Source organism: Poromitra crassiceps (genome assembly GCF_964638095.1).
Source record: "Poromitra crassiceps genome assembly, chromosome: 26".
NCBI classification, from domain to species: Eukaryota; Metazoa; Chordata; class Actinopteri; order Beryciformes; family Melamphaidae; genus Poromitra; species Poromitra crassiceps.
Window position 1 is genome coordinate 15,071,186 of NC_139640.1, and position 6,000 is coordinate 15,077,185.

The window sequence follows — 6,000 nt, forward strand, 5'->3', positions numbered from 1 at the left end:
TATGGTAACGACGTGGGGGTCAGTAAATACGTACGTTGGTGACGTGGTTTTCCTGCGCAGAAGCATTTGATGACGAGTTGCGAGTGACGTTCAAATCAGATTTGGTGGATCTGCTCGTCCGCACTCAAGTCACACCAGTCGAAAGCAGATTGGAAACTCCCTCCATATGTGGTTTGGGACAAGTGACACAAATCAGACTTGGAGCATCCAGACTCATAAAACCAATCTGGATAGAATCATTAATAGGTCACTAAAGTTCACAAATCAGATTTGGCCTCCTAGTCTGAACATAGCCTTACTTCCTGTCACCGTGTTTGGTAGTACAGTAACTGACAGGAACTAAGCTTTCAAACTGTTCCCTAGCAACACAGTAATGTGAAAAACGTCTATAATAACAGCGAGGGGGTGTGACAAATCAGTGCGAAATCTGAGAAGTCTGGAAATGTCAGTATGGAAAAGTGTGGAATTTAGAAATAGAAAGTGTGTAGGAACCGTAGGAACCCTGTTCCTGCAGCAACAATGCCTCATGATTAAACCAACATTGTTGAGGGAACTCCATGGAGGCTGCAGAGTTGTCTCAAAATGCTCCTGTGTTCCACTCAGATGTGGAGAAATGGAGACTGAGAGATGTTCTCTTCTGAAAAGGTCATCATGACTTTGATCATTCATCCTCTTCTCAAGTCAGTGTCCATGAAAGCTTCAAAAAAACACTCTCGGAAAAAAATACGTTTCGAGTAGAAGCCTAAAGATCTATGTAGGTCAAAAGCATGTAGAAACTAAATGCCAGAACGCCATTCTTTTGTGAACACCAGCCATTGAGAAATGACAAATGACAGAAGACATGAAAAGAGAAACGTTGAGTGAATACAGTAGCTACTCTGAGTCAAATACCGATAGACTCTTCCATGGGACCAAACAGCCAGGAGGGGGCGAGCAACCATCACTCCTAACAGTAACAGACTGTGGAGCTCTCAGGGTTGTAGTCGACTTGACTCGAGTCCGAATCCTGGACTCATTTTCAGGACTTGTGACTCGACTTGGACTTGAGCACTGATGACTCGGACTTTAGGATTCATGCATTCAGACTCAAGACTTATTTTTGATAAAGACAGTTTTTTTGTTTGTTTTTACAATAGGCCCTAATAATTGGACATAAGATATTGATAGCTATATTAATCCTGTGACATTATTCAGTTTCGTGCAAGGGCAGGCAGATGTGTACAACCTGGATTCACGGTCATGTTCAGTTAATCCTGGGGGTACGGTGGTGCAGTGGTAAGCGCTGTCGCCTCACAGCTCGAAGGTCCTGGGTTCGTTCTCCTGGGACATTGTGCCCGTCCGCATGTCCTCGAGTGCCCACCGCCCGGGTGGGGTCGTCAAAAGGGCCTTTCTGTGTGGAGTTTGCATGTTCTCCCCGTGCCTCCCGGGGGTTTCCTTCATATAGGAACCCCCTTCACCAAAACATGCAATATCCTGGTTGCTAAATGTGGTTCCTCCTCTGGTCGTTAAGGGCGCCTGTTCGGAGGGAGGGGAACTGGTTGGAATAGCGTGAACCTCCCACGTGCTATGTCCTACCGGTGAAGCTTCCTCTGTCAGGTGAAAAGAAGCGGCTGGCTAACTGCCCATGTCTCGGAGGAAGCATGGAGCCAGTTTCGGCTCTCCCCAGATCGGCAGAGGGTGGAGCAGCAACCAGGATAAATAAATTAAGTTAGCACTAATGGGGGATAAAAAAATTGAATAAAAAAATCTGGAAAAAAAAGAAAAAAAAAGGGACCTCGGTCTCTACTCAAGAGGAGACGATAAGACAGGAAAGAGAAAGAGAAAAGGACAGATCTATCCCCCCATGTAATATGCAATTCACCCTTTGAATCAGGCTCAGTAGTCCAGGTGATATGTGCCAAATTTGGGGTGAATCATTTTCATAAAAGCATGAAACTTGGTCCACTTGTACAGTTGGGGGTTCTGAATATTTTCAGATCGGGAGGCAAAACCAAACATGAAAACACGTGCGTATGTGAAATAAATTCATTCATTCATTCAAGGTACTAGGCCAGGTGCAACCTTTGTTGATTTATTCACCATTATCATTTTCAATATACGGCAACACCAACCCATTCAGAAAAAGAATTTCTCCAGACTTCAAGAGGTACAGAATTTTTATCATCACAGGAAGGTTCTCTTTGATCATGTCAATATTTACATACCGGTACTTATATTGGATCAATCAACATTTAACATTTCTTTTGTTCTGAAGGAAAATGAAAAACTCCGAAAGTCCGAACAGAAAATGCTTTGCTGCAAGACAACGCTGGACATCTTCCACCAGACATCCATAATCCATAATTACCTGATAACCCTGATGAATCTGAAACCTGATCCCTGTAAGAATAAAGGATTTTTAATCTACACATTTTATTTATTTTTTCGGTTAGAATTTGTTTGTTTACTTGTTTCTTTTGTCTTTGTTTTTTATAATTTAAAACCAAACCTGTATGGTCAACTGGATGTGGGATTAAGTTCATGGGGTGGGAGAAAACAGTTTATTTTCAGACCAAGCTTTCACATGGTCAATGTTGCCGTTACATTATATTCTTACACGCAGTTTATCTGAGGACTATTTGTTATGGGTTCTGTTCCATCCTTTTGTTGTTTTGTTTGGTTCTTTGCTTGAGTGTGCGCGCACCCAATTTCTAACGGTACTGAACCGATGTATGAAAAAGTAACAAAAAAAAAACGATATACCATAAACTGCTGAAATGTTACAAATCCTCCATAGACTCTGTAGGCGGACTATCCGAATAAAGTGTTATCCAGCCATGATATTAAAAAGTCTAGGTTCTTAGATACTCTCACTTCCTCGTTCCTTCTCACGTCGTCAGTGAATTCACCATCAGCTATTCACCTCACAGTTTATGATGCTGAAATCTGGGAACCCAGTGTCTATTTTTATTTGAAAAATGGACTCTGGGACAGCCCTACCTTTTTCCCCCGGCTTCCTGTACAGCGCGCCTCTCACAGTCACTTCCTTTTCCACTGTTTACAGTCTGAATAGCAACTTGCGTCACAAGTAGGGCATTCACAGACTAGTCGACTAGTAAAACCACCAGTCGACACTGTGCTTAGTAGTCGACTAGTCGTTTTAGCAAAAAAAAAATAATAATAATAATATATATATATATATATCTTTAAGAAAGAACATGAGGTATTTACACGACATACATGGACTATCATATCCCATATCCCCCACAAAGAACATCAAAACACAACAAAACAAAACAAGAAAACTGCATAAGATACACAATAATCCAAGAACAAACAAGACTATTGGACAAACAACCAAACAAAAACAATGCATTCAAAGTAAATACATAGATCTTGCCCTGTTGGCAGCTAGGAAATGCTTTAAATTGGAAAGCATCCAATCCCCCAGCTGTAGTTCACTGGTGGAATGAACTCTCAAGCTACCATACGTTGGATAACATTTACTACAAGAGCAAAGGCAGAATCTTAGACATCCCCAAAATATGGCAACCACATACAGAGTTTGACTTTAAGAACTTTTTACCCCAGTGTCATTAGGCTTATCAGGATAGGAGCTGAATGCATTGTTTTTGTTTGGTTGTTTGTCCAATAGTCTTGTTTGTTCTTAGATTATTGTGTATCTTATGCAGTTTTCTTGTTTTGTTTTGTTGTGTTTTGATGTTCTTTGTGGGGGATATGGGATATGATAGTCCATGTATGTTGTGTAAATACCTCATGTTCTTTCTTACAGATAAAAAAAAATATATATATATTATTATTTTTTTTAAACGACTAGTCGACTACCTTTAGGGACGACTAGTCGACTAGTAAAATTCACTAGTCGTGAATGCCCTAGTCACAACAGCTACACCTCCGGTAATTTTCCACTGTTGTGAGACGAGTTGACGTCTTCTATGCAGTCTGTTTTTGCATTAACGTTATTAGCAAATAGCCGAAAAGGAAGTGACGGTGGCAGGAGAGTCGCGCTGTACAGGAAGCCGGGAAAAAAGGTATGGCTGTCCCAGAGTGTATTTTTCAAATAAAAATAGACTCTGGGTTCCCAGATTGATGATGCTGTATATGGTATCATTGTAATCCTTGACCATGAAAATAAAGGGGTAGACGACATCTTTTCAGTGTTCTGTGTGATTCAGGAGATATGATACAAAATAAATAATTTGGTTTTGCAAAAAGCCACCATGGCTCCCTTTCTGAAAATGTTCAGGCCTTAAGTGTACCAAGTTTCATGCTTTTACTTAAAAAGTGAACACCTCGAAATTTGGCACATCACCCAATTACCCAATTAAAACACGGTGGAAAGTAAAATGGTTGTCACGGCAACCACAAGGCAGTTGTGCAATGCCTCCCTATCTGCAAATGTTCAGAACCCCAAACTGTACAAATATATCAAGTTTCATGCTTTTATGGAAAAGTGAACGATTTCCCCCCTAGACTACAGGCAAGACTGTATTTTTTCCAATGCATACACCTATCCTGCCCTCTGCTGGACAACTAGAGTATGTACACTGTACCAGATACTGTTTTGCTGCTTGGAGCGCATCAGGCGCCCTTAAAGGAGAATTTCGTTTTTTTTTTACCTGGAGCCCTCTCTTCACATTAATTATTATCTGACGACTCACCCAGTGTTCTCCGGTGCGATTTGGAGCGTCCTAGGCGTTGTTTTGATCTAAATAGTGTCCAAGCCAGTCCTTGAATAGCGCTGCATCGGGGCCAGATGGCAGCGTGCTGTTCCTCCATGTAAATAGACAGTTTTCTTCCCGTGTTCTACCCATATCGTCATTATATGATCCCTAAAGAAACATCAGAATGCTAATCACCCCCGGGCTATTTCCAGTAATGTTTACCAGGGATCTCATATCCTCATTCGGGGTCTGTGTCACCAACTCTCGTCAAGTCACGCGAGACTTTCCTGCCGGCTGGCCTGTGTACGGAAGCCCAGCTCCTGCGCTCATTTCTCTCGCGCGTCTGTCCTGTCTACAAGCAGAAGACTAGCTCAGCCCATTTTTCGGAGAATAGATTTAGAAATCTTACATGGTTCGATTTTGTGCATATCCCAATTGCACCAACAAAACGACCAGTTGGACACCGTTCAGGTTCCACAGACTTCCATTGCAAAATATGGACATCGTGAAATTATGGTCAGTCGTCATCAAGAGGGATCCAAACACAACGCACGCAGGGCTGAAAAAAGCCGACCTCTGCGTCTGCAGTCATATAATGACGATATGGGTAGAAAACGGGAAGAAAACTGTGTATTTACATGGAGTAACAGCACGCTGCCATGTGGCCCCGACGGAGCGCCATTCTAGGACTGGCTTGGACACTATTTATCTCAAAACAACGCCTAGGAGGCTCAAAATCACACCGGAGAACACTGGGTGAGTCGTCAGATAATAATTAATGTGAGGAGAGGGCTCCAGGTTTAAAAAAAAAAGCGAAATTCTCCTTTAAAGTCGAGCTGAAATGAAAAATGACTTTTGAACTATTTTAGATCACATCTCTGGTTATAGATTGCACATATTTAACAATGTATGCCAATTTCAATTTCTTTGGCTTTTCAAATCAAAATTCAACCAGGTTTTCTTCATGTAAAACACAATCTACAGTGTGCTTATGTCAGCATGTACTACTGCAGGGGTGCCCAACCTTTTTTGACCCAAGATCTACTTTTCAAGTAGCCAGCCTCCCGAGATCTACCAGCCCAGTTTCAACATCTCAAACGCACACACATGGTTTCCAGCCTGCAGTAACTAACCTCACAACACTTTCTCGTTGTCCCACAACCACTTGACATTAGGGCTGTGAATCTTCACTGGCCTCACGATTCGATTCGATTATGATTCAGAGGGCTACGATTCGATTGCGATTATCGATGCATCTCGATGCATCTTAAATCGATGCATCACTTTTTTTCCCCAATACATGATTTATTTTTTCTCACTTTCTTTTTTCTCACTG